Raw genomic sequence first — 15,651 nt, forward strand, 5'->3', positions numbered from 1 at the left:
CTTGAACCGCTGCAGTCCGTGTGGTGACGGTTCTCCCACAGTGCTGTTAGGAAGGGAGTTCCAGGATTTTGACCCAGCGACAATGAAGGAACGGCGATATATTTCCAAGTCGGGATGGTGTGTGACTTGGAGGGGAACGTGCAGGTGGTGTTGTTCCCATGTGCCTGCTGCTCTTGTCCTTCTAGGTGGTAGAGGTCGCGGGTTTGGGAGGTGCTGTCGAAGAAGCCTTGGCGTGTTGCTGCAGTGCATCCTGTGGATGGTACACACTGCAGCCACAGTGCGCCGGTGGTGAAGGGAGTGAATGTTTAGGGTGGTGGATGGGGTGCCAATCAAGCGGGCTGCTTTATCTTGGATGGTGTCGAGCTTCTTGAGTGTTGTTGGAGCTGCACTCATCCAAGCAAGTGGAGAGTATTCCATTACACTCCTGACTTGTGCCTTGTAGATAATGGAAAGGCTTTGGGGAGTCAGGAGGTGAGTCACTCGCCACAGAATACCCAGCCTCTGACCTGCTCTCATAGCCACAGTATTTATATGGCTGGTCCAGTTAAGTTTCTGGTCAATGGTGACCCCCAGGATGTTGATGGTGGGGGATTCGGCGATGGTAATGCCGTTGAATGTCAAGGGGAGGTGGTTACTTTCAGTTCCAAAAGTCTCACAGCTAGAAGGATGCACAAAGGAAAGTGCAATGAAGGCTGATCCTTAGTGTCAAGGGTTATGAGAAGAGACTGGAGATACTTGGGTTTTTGAGCCTGGAAAGGAGGCATCTGAGAGATGATCGTCTAGAACTTTATAAGGTGGTAAGTGATATGGAAACGGTTAATCTGGAATACTGCTTTAAATTAAATTGTGTAAGCAGGACACGGGACACAGGTTCAAACTAATAAAAAGTAACTTTAGGCCTGATATCAGGAGGTTTATCTTCGTGCAGAGAGTGGCCAACACTTGGAACAGACTTCTGGGCAGAGTGGTGGAGGCGAAAACCCTGGAATCATTCCAGAGACAATTAGATGCAACAATGGGGGAAGTGTAGGGTTGTACTGGACAGATAGAAAGAAAGAACTCGCATTTATATAGCACCTTTCATGACTAGAGAATACCCAAAAACTCTTCACAGCCAATGCAGCACTATTGAAGTGTAGTTACTGTTGTAACGTAGGGAAACACAGCAGCCAATTTGCACACAGCAAGGTCCCACAAACAGCAATGAGATAAATGACCAGATAATCTGTTTTATTGATGTTGGTTGAGGGATAAATATTGGCCAGGACACCAGCACATCTCTTCTTCAAATAGTGGCATGGGATCTTTTACATCCACTTGAGGTGGTTTAACGTCTCATCCAAAAGGACGGCACCTCCAACAGTGCAGCACTGCACTGAAGCGTCAGCCTGGATTACGTGCTCAGACTTATGAAGCGGGGCTTGAATCCACGACCTTCTGACTCAGAGGCGAGAGTGCTACCACTAAGCCATGGCTGCCATTGCCATTGTACTCAAATGGGCCAAATGGCTTTCCTCATCCACTAGCTTAGTGGTATAAACTGGGCGACATGGACATGTTGGGCCGAAGGGCCTGTTTCCATGTTGTAACTTCTATGATTCTATGATTCTATGATCCCTAGGTATCTTGTGAATATGCCGTCCTCAGACTGTGGCCAAGCTATGGCAGCTCGGCCTTTCTGTTGACCTTTCCCTTACATGATATCTGATACTGGCTGCAGGTTTCACAGCAAACAACTCTTTTTATCTCATCAACCACTGATAAAAAATGCAAAGCAAAAAAAAAACACATCTAAACTCAATCAATAGTTTCAGAATTAAATGGTTCTTTACCTGGGGGACACTTTTGCAGAGGATTCTGAAAAATGCAAAGAAAAAGTCAAATTACAACTTCAGACGATTACATGGTGAATGAAAAGGAATAGAAAATATTGATATTTTCTTCTTTTAACAAAAAGCATTCTTCAGGTGACTGTCTGAGAACATTCAGGATCTAAATGTTGCTTTAAGTAAAATACAGATGCTGCAAGAGCTGGGTCCATGCCAGCCATTATTGTTCGGAACCTCCACAAGGACAAGTCTATGGGAACGGCCACAGTCTTGTATTCAGTTGGGCTCATTTAGTGATTAAAGCCCCACTTCCGTTTGTCTTTCAGTTTGTGAGAGTAAATCATTCTGGAAAATATTTAGTGGGTCTTGGCACCTGATTACTCATGTGAGGAATTTATGACAGGGATCCCCATATTTAGCTACAGGTCTCTATTTATTTTTTTGTTTTTCCCAGGAGGTGGCGATTGGGGGAAGGGGTGGATGGTGCACGGGGAGGAAATCAGCCGAAGGATGGGACGAGCACCTTTGGGCCTGGTGGCCTTTTCTTGTCCAGGATACATAAGCATAGTCATCCGCCCCTTTATATATGAATTACCAATGGGAAGAGACTGCTGCCCTCCATGTGAGGTAATGGGCCCAAGCCACTAACCTTTCTAGAAGATCAGTACTGCTGAGTTTCGTCCCAGCAGAAGAAATTACTGCGTTAAGGGTTCTTCCTGACAATAATTAATCCACAAATTGTTGATTGTTAGATATTACCATATTTCAGTAAACATTTTGTTGTAAACACTAGAGGGCAATGTAGTATGATAATATTAAAACTTAAGAAACAAGCTTTAGATTTTAACTTCATCAATAAATAGAAAAGGAAATGGCAATTACATGTCCTTCTTAAGTTGATTTGGTAACAATGGATCATATATATATATGGAGCTTTACCACATCAATGATTGTTTTAACACTCAACCTCTAGGATAGTAAAGAAAGAAGGAACTTGTATTTATTTAGTGCCATATCATGTCCTGTGGGTCTCCCAAAAGGCTTCACATCATTGAATTTACTTACTGTTTGAACAGAAATAGTCAAATGTTATACAGAAACATGCACCAGAAAATCAGAGTTAAATTCTTTACAACTGTTCAATTTTAAAGGGGAAGCGGGTGGCAAGTCTGCCTCTTTAATATTAAGGACCAGCAAACTTTACATCTGGTGCCAGCTTTTAACTATGGGAATTGAGAAATTCAGGTGAAGGTCAGAGCTCATTTTACAGAACACCACCAACGGTGAAAAGAGTCATGGAAAGACAAGTGAAGAAATGATTAGGGAGAAGCCAAGCTTGGGTTTTAAGAACCTGTAGGAAGATTGAGGGAGATAAGGAGTTTCCCACTTATGAGGTCCTGGAAAAAGAATGAATTAGAGTTGGAAATACTGCAATGAGAATTGATTTCTATGCAGTGAGGCTGTAGGGAAGAGGAAGTGGTGGATAGGACAGCACATTTGGAGCTTAGGATAAACAAAAGAGAAAAAAATCTAAGCGACGAGAAAGGTTGCGATGGCGAGACAAAGGTTGGAGGTTGGAAGCTAAAGGTGAGAGGGATCATAGAAACATAGACATAGAAACATAGAAAATAGGAGCAAGAGTAGGCCATTTGGCCCTTCGGGCCTGCTCCGCCGTTCAAAATGATCATGGCTGATATATCTATCTCATTCTTGAATACATCTAATGACTTGGCCTCCACTGCCTTCTGTGGTAGAGAATTCCACAGGTTCACCACCCTCTGAGTGAAGAAATTTCTCCTAATCTCGGTTCTAAATGGCATACCCCGTATCCTGAGACTGTGACCCCTGGTTCTGGACTCCCCAGCCATTGGGAACATCCTCCCTGCATCTAGTCTGTCTAGTCCTGTTAGAATTTTATATGTTTCGATGAGATCACCTCTCATTCTTCTAAACTCTAGTGAATATAGGCCCAATCTCTCCTCACACGTCAGTCCTGCCATCCCAAGAATCAGTCTGATAAACCTTTGTTGCACTCCCCCCATGGCAAGGACATCCTTCCTCAGATAAGGAGACCAAAACTGCACACAATACTCCAGATGTGGTCTCACCAAGGCCCTGTATAACTGCAGTAAGCCATCCCTGCTCCTGTACTCAAATCCTCTTGCAATGAAGGCCAACGTACCATTCACCTTCCTTAACTGCTTGCTGCACCTGAATGCTTGCTTTCAGCGACTGGTGTACAGGGACACCCAGGTCTCGTAGCACCTCCCCTTTTCCCAATCTATTACCATTCAGATAATAATCTGCCTTTCTGTTTTTACAACCAAAGTGGATAACCTCACATTTATCCACATTATACTGCATCTGCCATGTTCTTGCCTACTCACCCAACTTGTCTAAATCACATTGGAGCCTCTTTGCATCCTCCTCACAGCTCACATTCCACCCCAGCTTTGTGTCATCTGCAAACTTGGAAATGTTACATTTAGTTCCCTCATCCAAATCATTGATATATATTGTGAATAGCTGGGGCCCAAGCACTGATCCCTGCGGTACCCCATTAGTCACTGCCTGTCACCTGGAAAAAGACCCGTTTATTCCTACTCTCTGTTTCCTGTCTGTCAACCAATTCTCAATCCATGCCAGTATATTCCCCCCAATCTCATGTGCTTTAATTTTGCACACTAACCTCTTGTGTGGACCTTATCAAAAGACCATAAGACCATAAGAGATAGGAGCAGGAGTAGGCCATTCGGCCCCTCGAGCCTGCTCCGCCATTCAATTTGATCATGGCTGATCTGATTTTTACCTCAACTCCACTTTCCTGCCTTTTTCCCATATCCTTTGACTCCCTTGCTGATCAAAAATTTGCCTAACTCAGCCTTGAATATATTCAATGACTCAGCCTCCACAGCTTTTTGGAGTAAAGAATTCCAAAGATTCACGACTGTCTGGGAGAAGAAATTCATCCTCATTTCCATCCTAAATGGGAGAGCCCTTATTCTGGGACTATGCCCCCTAGTTTTAGATTCCCCCATGAGGGGTAACATCCTCTCAGCATCTACCCTATCGAATCCCCTCAGAATCTTGTATGTTTCAATAAGGTCTCCTCTCATTCTTCTAAACTCCAACCTGTTCAATCTTTCCTCATAAGATGAGTGCAGCTCCAACAACACTCAAGATGCTCGACACCATCCAGGACAAAGCAGCCCGCTTGATTGGCACCCCATCCACCACCCTAAACATTCATTCCCTTCACCACCGGCGCACAGTGGCTGCAGTGTGTACCATCCACAGGATGCAACTCGCAGCAACTCGCCAAGGCTTCTTCGACAGCACCTCCCAAACCTGCGACCTCTACCACCTAGAAGGACAAGAGCAGCAGGCACATGGGAACACAACCACCTGCATGTTCCCCTCCAAGTCACACACTATCCCGACTTGGAAATATATCGCCGTTCCTTCATCGTCGCTGGGTCAAAATCCTGGAACTCCCTTCCTAACAGCACTGTGGGAGAACCTTCACCACACGGACTGCAGAGGTTCAAGAAGGCGGCTCACCACCACCTTCTCAAGGGCAATTAGGGATGGGCAATAAATGCCGGCCTCACCAGTGACGCCCACATCCCATGAACGAATATAAAAAACCCCTTCCATACCCGGAATCAACTTAGTGAACCTTCTCTGAACTGCCTCCAATGCAAGTATGTCCTTCCTTAAATAAGGGCACCAGAACTGTACACAGTACTCCAGGTGAGGTCTCACCAGCACCCTGTACAGTTGTAGCATGACTTCCCTGCTTTTATTCTCCATCCCCCTAGAAATAAAGGTCAATATTCCGTTTGCCTTCTGGATTACCTGCTGCACCTGTACGTTGACTTTTTGTGTTTCATGTACGAGGACACCCAGATCCCTCTGTACCGCAGCATTTTGTAGTATTTCTCCATTCAAATAATATTTTGCTTTTTTATTTTTCCTCCCAAAGTGGATGACTTCACATTTTCCCACATCATATTCCATCTGCCAAATTTTTGCCCATTCGCTTAACTGTCAATATCCCTTTGCAGACACTTTGTGTCCTCATCGCAACTTGCTTTTCCACCTATCCTTGTATCCTCAGCAAATTTGGCCACAAGACACTCTGTTCCTTCATCCAAGTTATTGATATATATTGTAAATAGTTGATCCCTGCGGCACCCCACTAATTACAGATTGCCATTTTAAAAATGACCCTTTTAACTCGACTCTTTGTTTTCCGTTAGTTAGCCAATCCTCTATCCATGCCAATATATTATCCCCAACACCATGACCTCTTATCTTGTGCAGTAATCTTTTATGTGGCACCTTACTGAATGCCTTTTGGAAACCCAAATATACTGCATCCATTGGTTCCCCTTTATCCACCCCGCCCGTTACTTCCTCAAAGAACTCTAATAAATTCGTCAGACACGATTTCCCCTTCATAAAACCATGTTGACTCTCCTTGATTGTATTATGAGTCTCCAAATCTCCTGCTGCTACTTCCTTAATAATTCTAGCATTTCCCAATGACAGATGTTAGGCTAACTGGTCTATAGTTACTTGCTTTCTGTCTCACTCCCTTCTTGAATAGGGGTGTTACATTTGCGGTTTTCCAATCCGCTGGGACCTTTCCAGAATCTAGTGAATTCTAGAAGATTACAACCAATGCATCCACTATCTCTGTAGCCACTTCCTTTAAGACCCTCGGATGCAAGCCATCAGGTCCAGGGGACTTGTCAGCCTTTAGACTCATTAGTTTACCTAGTACTTTTTCTCTAGTGATAGTGATTGTTTTTAGTTCCTCCTCCCCTTTGCCCCTTGATTTTCTACTATTATTGGTATATTATTAGTGTCTTCTACTGTGAAGACAGATACAAAATATCTGTTCAATTCCTCTGCCATTTCCTTGTTTTCCATTATTATTTCCCCAGTCTCATCCTCTAAGGGACCAATGTTTACTTTAGCTACCCTCTTCCTTTTGATATACTTTTAGAAGCTTTTACTGTCAGTTTTTATACTTCTTGCTAGTTTACTCTCAGAATTTATTTTCTCCCTCTTTATTATTCTTTTAGTCATCCTTTGCTGGTTTTTAAAGTTTTCCCAATGTTTGGGCTTACCAGTAATCTTTGCCATGTTGTATGCTTTTTCTTTTAACCTGATACCATCCTTTACTTCCTTAGTTAGCTCTGGTTAGTTCACCCTTTTTGTGGAGTCTTTCCTCCTAACAGGGATATATTTTTGTTGCAAGTCATAAAATATCTTTTTAAATGTTTGCCACTGCTTATCCACCATCATACCATCTAATCTGTTTATCCAGTCCACTTTAGCCAATTCCGCCCTCATTCCTTTATAATTGCCCTTATTTAAGTTTAATACAGTAGTTTCAGCCCCAAGATCCTCACTCTCAAACTGGATGTGAAATTCTATCATGTTATGATCACTGCTTCCCAAGGGATCCTTTACTTTGAGATCATTAATTAATCCTGTTTCGTTACCCATTACCAGATCCAAAATGGCCTGTTCCCTGGTTGGTTCCCTGGCGTATTGGTCTAAGAAACAGTCCCTAATACACTCTATGAACTCCTCCTCAGGGCTATTTTTGCCAATTTGATTTGTCCAATCTATGTGAAAGTTAAAATCGCCCATGATTATTGCATTACCTTTTTTACAAGCTCCCCTTATTTCCTGATTAATATTTTGCCCTACAGTGTAACTACTGTTAGGGGGCCTATATACTACTCCCACCAGTGATTTCTTTCCCTTGCTATTTCTTACCTCCACCCAAATTGATTCGACGTCTTGGTCTTCTGAGCCAAGAATAGCCTTCTGAAAATCCAAATACACCACATCCACTGGTTTACCCCATCTATTCTACTAGTTACATCCTCAAAAAACTCCAGTAGATTTGTTAAGCATGATTTCCCTTTCATAAACCCATGCTGACTTTGTCCAATCCCGTTAATGCCCTCCAAGTGTTCTGTTATCACATCTTTTATAATAGACTCTAGCATTTTCCCCATGACTGATGTTCGGCTAACTGGTTTGTAATTCCCTGTGTTTTCTCTCCCTCCTTTTTTAAATAGTGGGGTTACATTTGCCACCCTCCAATCTGTGGGAACTGTTCCAAAGTCTATAGAATTTTGGAAGATGATCACCAATGCATCCAATATTTCCAGGGCCACTTCCTTTAGTACTCTGGGATGTAGATTATCAGGCCCTGGGGATTTGTCAGCCTTTAGCCCCATTAATTTCCCTAGCACTATCAAATAGATCACATATCAAATTCTTTTTCTTGTGTTCTGGACAGGTAATGATGGAAAAGTCTCCCCCAAAATGGAAACAGTATTGAACTCTTGGATAAACTCAGGATTTATAGAGAGTTAAAAGTTGATGAGAGGAAGAGATCTGTCTATAGTTTTTTATTTATGTGGCCAGTGTGAGTATGATATTGCTAAGATCTGCAAGGTAGTTAAAAGCACACCCTAATATTCCAACATTTGCATACCTTGGGTTAGAACTTTGATGCTGCACATTTTGTACATTAAATGCATTCTGAAGGAAAGAAAATCACAGCTATTTCAAATACAATTACTTAAAGTAATCTTCTCTTCCTCTCAGCAGCTTTTAAATCTCTAAAGCCTGAGTTTATCCAAGAGTTCAACACTGCTTCCATTTTGAGTACTGACGAAAGGTCACCGACCTGAAACGTTAACTCTCTTTCTCTCTCCACAGATGCTGCCTGAACTGCTGAGTGTTTTCCAGCATTTTCTGTTCTTATTTCAGATTTCCAGCATCCGCAGTGTTTGGCTTTTGCTTAAAGTAAACTTCTGCTTTGTAGAATATCCTGGTGACTCAGCGAGGCTGATAGACCCACCGGAACTGCTGCTCCTGAGGCGCTGTGCGTTGCCTGCACCCAAATATGTAGCTGCATTATTGAGTGGGTAGGACACGGGTTTTCCCCTTCAGTTCCCGAAATGATGAGTTCCTGATCTCAGTTTGGCTGTCTGAGAAGATTGCTGAGAGGAGGTAATGCACTCCCCAACAGGAGGGAGGTACAATGGTGAAGGCGAGATCAACTCAGTTAAATATTTTTGTGGCACATTATGCGCTGGGAGCAACACAGGGATCGGGGTCAGAACATTGGGCGCCACCAGCCAGTGAAGCAACATCTTTTATTTAAATGCTGTGGATACTCAAGTCGACTTACAGGATTTGGCCGGAGCAGACCAAGGAAATGCAGGGGTATAGATGCTGGATGGCCCTGTTACAACGAGAGAGCCACCCAGGAGAAAAGAAAATAATTTTAAAGTCAGGCCTCCCTTTCAGTGCTCGCTGTTCAGGTGCTCCAGTTTCATTATGGAAAAGATGCCTGATTTAAATGTAACTCATGAGCTTAATGAACTGTGCACAGACGATATTCGGACCACTGGATACTTCCCGCCAGCACTGTAAGTTTATCATATGCGGAGTAGGCCTCAGGCCTTGATGCGCAATTATATGGAGCACAATACCCAGAGCACCATGGTGCTTTGGGCTTCTGCCATTGCATTATTGGGCCCAGTGTACTGCTGCATTATCGAGTGGGTAGGACATGAGTTCTCCCCTTCCACTTCCTATAGGATGAGTTCCTGATATCAGCTTAGCTGTCTGGGAAAGATGCCAAGAGCAATAATATACTTCCCCAAGAAGGAAGGTAGAACTGGGGAGGTAAGTCACTCACTCACACACTTCCCAGAAGCCAGCTCAAGCACAGTATTGACAAAGAATAGCAGTAAATTGTGTGCCCAACTTCTCAGCTGGCCAATGTGTGGTATAGGAACGCATCAGGAGAAAACAGCACATATGTACGTGAGGTGGTAGGACTGGCTTGTGGTGTAAAGAGTGAGTTGATTAGATTCATGTTATGTCACAAGAGTGTGAAAAAACTGGATAGCTTAGTCATGACTGTTACTTATGTGTTATTTGGCCTTCCTCATTTCTACTTCCTCAAATTCCATCCAGCATCATTTATGTGTAAGATACAAGGTGTGATATTCCCCGCTAACATGCAATGAAATAAAATCTAAAAAAAATCACTGCAGTTGAAATCATGTGTAAAATATCACCTCAGTTTAAGTTACTCTTGCAATGTGGGAGCGTGTTATCCCTCACACTCCACCATGACAATGGCCAGGAAGAAACAGCTAAGAATAGAATAAAACCGCCCACAGAACTACCGCATCAAAGGTGCAGGCAACAAATTTAAAATTTGACATCCTCCTTTGAAATGGCAAACCCTCCCCCAGATGGGTGGGAGTCAGGAGACATCCTCCCCTGGAAATTTTTTGAATTTTATTTTATCATGCTTCAATTAAACAAGGATTCTACCACAAATAAACTCTCAATCTAACTCTCATGTTAGCCCTAAATCTAATGCTAATCCTTGAATCTTAAGTTAATCCTAACATAACACTAAACCTAACCCCAACGTCAAAGTTAATCAAAACATCAACACAAGGAGATTATATCAAAAGCAAAATACCGTGGATGCCGGAAATCTGAAATACAAACAGAAAATGCTGGAAAAGCTCAGCAAGTGAGGCAGCATCTGTGGGTAAAGAAACAGAGTTAACGTTTCAGGTCGAAGACCTTCCATCAGAACACCAGTTGCTCAGCTTTTCCAGCATTTTCTGTTCTTATTACGAGGAGATTATATTCTGAAATAAAATCTTGGGCTCCACAATATATATTTACGTTGTGTAAGAATCTATCAAATAAGCTAAGAATCTATTAATTATCAAATCAGCTGTAAACAGGTTAAAAATTGAAGATTAGGTGACAGAACCAGGCAGTGGGCAAAGTATAATGAAACAGCAGCATAGAAAACTACTGACTCTTCTAACAGAACAATGCGGTCGGATAACAGGGAAGCTGCAGACACTATAGAAACTGCTATAACAGCTTGTTAGGGGAACTCTGTGCTGCTTCTGCAGAATATTGTCACGGGTGTAGGATGACCTTTGCACTGCTTCTGCAAATACTGTAAACAGTTGAACCGCTTCCTTTATTTTGGCCCTCCACCTGCAAGACAGTACGTGTGGAATTGTACATTCCTCAGTTAGAAATAGGGTATTGGCCCATAGCCACCGGACATGCAGTCGGAACCAAGACCAGGCTGGATATAGACAGGCTGGTGGCATGGACAGGCATGTGTCAGATGAAATTTAACGCAGAAAAATGCAAAGTGATACATTTCGGTAGGAAGAACGAGGAAAGGCAATATAAACTAGAGGGCACAACTCTAAAAGGGGTACAGGAACAGAGAGATCTGGGGGTATATGTGCACAAATCATTGAAGGTGTCATGGCAGGTTGAGAAAGCGGTTAAAAAAGCATATGGGATCCTAGGCTTTACAAATAGAGGCATAGAGTTCAAAAGTATGGAAGTCATGGTTTGGTCACAACTGGAGTATTGTGTCCAGTTCTGGGCACCACACTTCAGGAAAGAAGTGAAGGACTTAGAGAGGGTGCGGAAGAGATTTACTAGAACGATTCCAGCGATGAGGGACTTTAGTTACATGGACAAACTGGAGAAGTTGGGGTAGTTCTCCTTGAAACAGAGACGGTTGCAAGGAGATTTGATAGAGGTATTCAAAATCATGAAGAGTCTAAACAGAGTAGATAGAGAGAAACTGTTCCCATTGGTGGAAGGGTCATGGACCAGAGGACATGAATTTAAGGTGATTGGCAAAAGAATCAAAGGTGACATGAGGAAAAACTTTTTTACACAGCGAGTGGTTAGGATCTGGAATGCACTGCCCAAGGGGATGGTGGAGGCAGATTCAATCATGGCCTTCAAAAGGGAACTGGATATGTACTTGAAAGGAAAAAAATTGCAGGGCTACGGGGATAGGGAGGGAGAGTGGGACTAGCTGGATTGCTCCTGCATAGAGCCGGCGCGGACTTGATGGACCGAATGGCCTCCTTCCGTGCTGTTGATTAAGAGGGGAAAAATAGAGTATGAGAGTAAACTTGCAAGGAACATAAAAGCGAACTGTAAAAGCTTCTACAAGTATGTAAAAAGAAAAAGATTAGTGAAGACAAATGTAGGTCCCTTATAGTCAGAAACAGAAGAATTTATATTGGGGAACAAGGAAATGGCAGACCAATTAAACAAATACTTTGGTTCTGTCTTCATGGAAGAGGACACAAATAACTTCCCAGAAATGCTAGGGAACCAAGGGTCCAATGAAAAGGAGGAATTAAAGGAAATTAGTATTAGTGAAAAAATAGTGCTGGAGAAATTAATGGGACTGAAAGCCGATAAATCCCCAGGGCCTGATAATCTGCATCCCAGAGTACTAAAAGAGGTAGCCATGGAAATAGTGGATGTATTGGTTGTCATATTTCAAAATTCTGTAGATTATGGAACAGTTCCTGCAGATTGGAGGGCGGCAAATGTAACCCCACTATTTAAAAAAGGAGGGAGAAAGAAAACGGAACTACAGACTGGTTAGCCTAACATCAGTAGTAGGGAAAATGCTAGGGTCTATCATAAAGGGTGTGATGACAGGACACTTAGAAAATATCAATGGGATTAGACAAAGTCAACATTATTTATGAAAGGGAAATCATATTTGACAAACCTACTGGAGTTTTTTGAGGATGTAACTGGTAGAATAGATAAGGGAGAACCAGTGGATGTGGTGTATTTGGATTTTTAGAAGGCCTTTGATAAAGTCCCACATAAGAGGTTAGTGTGCAAAATTAAAGCACATGGGATTGGGAGTAATATACTGGCATGGATTGAAAATTGGTCAACAGGAAACAGAGAGTAGGAACAAATGGGTCTTTTTCAAGGTGGCAGGCGGTGACTAGTTGGGTACCGCAGGGATCAGTACTTGGGCCCCAGCTAGTCACAATATATATCAATGATTTGGATGAGAGAACCAAATGTAATATTTCCAAGTTTGCTGACGACTCAAAACTAGGTGGAATTGTGAGTTGTGAGGAGGATGCAAAGAGGCTTCAAGGCAATTTAGACAAGTTGAGCGAAGGCAAATACATGACAGATGCAGTATAACGTGGATAAATGTGAAGTTATCCACTTTGGGAGGAAAAACAGAAAGGCAGAGTATTATTTAAATGGAGATAGATTGGGAAATGCTGATGTACAAAGGGACCTGGGTGTCCTTGTACAGTCAATGAAAGCAAACATGCAGGTGCAGCAAGTAGTTAGGAAGGCAAATAGTATGTTAGCCTTCATTGCAAGAGGATTTGAGTAAGGAGTAAGGAGCAAGGATGTCTTACTGCAGTTATACAGGGCCTTGGTGAGACCACACCTGGAGTATTGTGTGCAGTTTTGATCTCCTTACCTAAGAAAGGATATACTTGCCATAGAGGGAGTGCAGTGAAGGTTCACCAGACTGATTCCTGGGATGGCAGGACTGTCGTATGAGGAGAGATTGGGTCGACTAGGCCTATATTCACTAGAGTAGAAGAATGAGAGGGGATCTCATTGAAACGTATAACAGGGCTAGACAGACTGGATGCAGGGAGAATGTTTCTCCTGGCTGCGGGATCTAGAACGAGGAGTCACAGTCTCAGGATACGGGGTGGGACATTTAGGACTGAGATGAGGAGAAATTTCTTCACTTAGAGGGTGGTGAACTTGTGGAATTCTCTACCACAGAAGGCTGTGGAGGCCAAGTCACGGAATATATTTAAGAAGGAGATAGATAGATTTCTAGACACAGAGGGCATCAAGGGGTATGGGGAGAGAGCGGGAATATGGTATTGAGATAGAGGATCAGCCATGATCATATTGAATGGTGTAGCAGGCTCGAACGGCTGAATGGCCTCGTCCTGCTCCTATTTTCTATGTAACCTTTCTATGATTCCATGATTCTATATTTTCAAGATGTAAATGTTGGCTGGAGCCTAACTCTGTGTAGCCTAGGGAGCTGGGGAGAACCCAGTCCCTTGCCACCTGCACTGGCTGACCAGCTGAGTTGGTAAAATGCTTGCCTACTGTGGTTGTTAGTTACTGCTTAGCTATCATTGTATTGCAAATCAATCTGTTAACTCAATAAATCTGTTTTTCACCAATATGGAGTCAAGTTGAATCATTGAATAAAGAAGGGGTATTCTCCTAGGGGAGATACACTTCTCACAGTTGGTTCAATTAATGGGGGTCGCTGATTCTGAAACTGGAGGAAAAAGCTGGCTCAAAAAAATGTGTTGGTGCCATTGTGGGTCATGACATCTCTGTCAGCTAGGACTCCTGACTGATGCATGAGGCACCCCAACACACATTTGCACAGGCATATATGGAATTCCTAACTCTCACACCAAGTCCCATTCACCCATCACCCCTGTGCTTACTGACCTACATTGGCTCCCGGTCCACCAACGCCTCGAATTTAAAATTCTCATCCTCGTGTTCAAATCCCTCCATGATCTCATCCTTCCTTATCTCTATAGCTCCTTCAGCCCTACAACCCTCCGAGAACTCTGCATTCCTTCAATTCTGGTCTCCTATGCATCCCTGAATTTCTTTGCCCCACTATTGGCAGCCGTGCCTTCAGCTGACAAGGCCCTAAGCTCTTGACTTCCCTCCCTCAACCTCTCCAGCTTTCCCTTCTCCTTTAAGATGCTCATTAATACCTACCTCTTTCACCAAGCTTTTGGTCACTTGTCCTAATGTCTCCTTCTTTGGCTTGGTGTCAATTTTTGTCTGATTACACTCCTGTGAAGTGCCTTGGGACGTACCAAGGGAATGCTGCACTTTCGCATGTGCCGTCTTTCGCATGAGATGTTAAACCGAGGTCCCGTCTACCCTCTCAGGTGGATGTAAAAGATCCTACGCCGATTATTGGAAGAAGAGCAGGGGGAGTTCCCCCCAGTGTCCTGGGAGCAATATTTATCCCCCAACCAACATCACTAAAAAAAAACAGATGATCTACATTGCTGTTCGTGGGAGCTGGCTGCAAATTGACTGCCGCGTTACCCTATCCCCGATTTTAATCACTCCACCATTGGCGGCCGTGCCTTCAGCTGCCTAGGTTCTAAACTGTGGAATTCCCTCCCTAAACCGCTCCGCCTCTTTACCTCTCTCTCCTTTAAGATGCTCCTTAAAACCGACTTCTTTGACCGAGCGTTTGGTCACCTGTCCTGATATCTCATGATGTGGCTCGTGTCAAATTTTGTTTGATGATGCTCCTGTGAAACCCCTTGGGACATTTTATTATGTTAAAGGCGCGATATAAATGCAAGTTGTTGTTGATTTCTTTGATCCAGCTTTTTCGGATTTCAGAATCAGCATTCTGCCAACAATGCTGGCATCCTGTTGATGCCTCATAAGTTACAAATTCAAGTCTTTTCCAATTACACAAGTAAATGTAAAGTAAATTCATTTATTACATTGGTTCTGTGAAATGAAAGAACTATTTCATATGTTTTATGTGATACAAGACATTGGTTACCCCCCACCAATACTCTGCCGTGGGGGTTTGTGGCATCATCTCAACCCCTCAATACATTACAACCTTGCAACAGCAGCCTGTGTGTTACTTTGCAGCCTAGAAAATACAGTTTATGATATTAATGTCCGAAAACACTTGGCATATTCACATGTACCTGGAATTTCCACGGCCGTTTCCACCATTTCTCTGCGGTTTCTGCTGAGCTTCTCTCAAAGTCCCAGCAAGAGATTCGGGAAACCCCATGGAAATTCTGACCGATGATATTCTGTCCACTATTTTAACAGTGGTGTTAATTCACTCAAAATAAACAGGTTAACGTCTCCATTAAAGTAAATGACT

At 43.1% G+C, this 15,651-nt stretch overlaps 1 long non-coding RNA gene across 1 annotated transcript in view; it reads right to left on the reverse strand.

The window, feature by feature from the left end:
* Window positions 1-15,651, reverse strand: part of LOC137301026 (uncharacterized) — a 28,220-nt gene that overhangs the window by 6,975 nt on the left and 5,594 nt on the right. The window contains exon 2 of the long non-coding RNA XR_010958215.1: window positions 1,833-1,857. This is a non-coding gene — a long non-coding RNA (uncharacterized lncRNA). The remainder of the gene's footprint in view (window positions 1-1,832; window positions 1,858-15,651) is intronic.

This window comes from Heptranchias perlo, chromosome 32 (assembly GCF_035084215.1).
Source record: "Heptranchias perlo isolate sHepPer1 chromosome 32, sHepPer1.hap1, whole genome shotgun sequence".
Taxonomy (NCBI): domain Eukaryota; kingdom Metazoa; phylum Chordata; class Chondrichthyes; order Hexanchiformes; family Hexanchidae; genus Heptranchias; species Heptranchias perlo.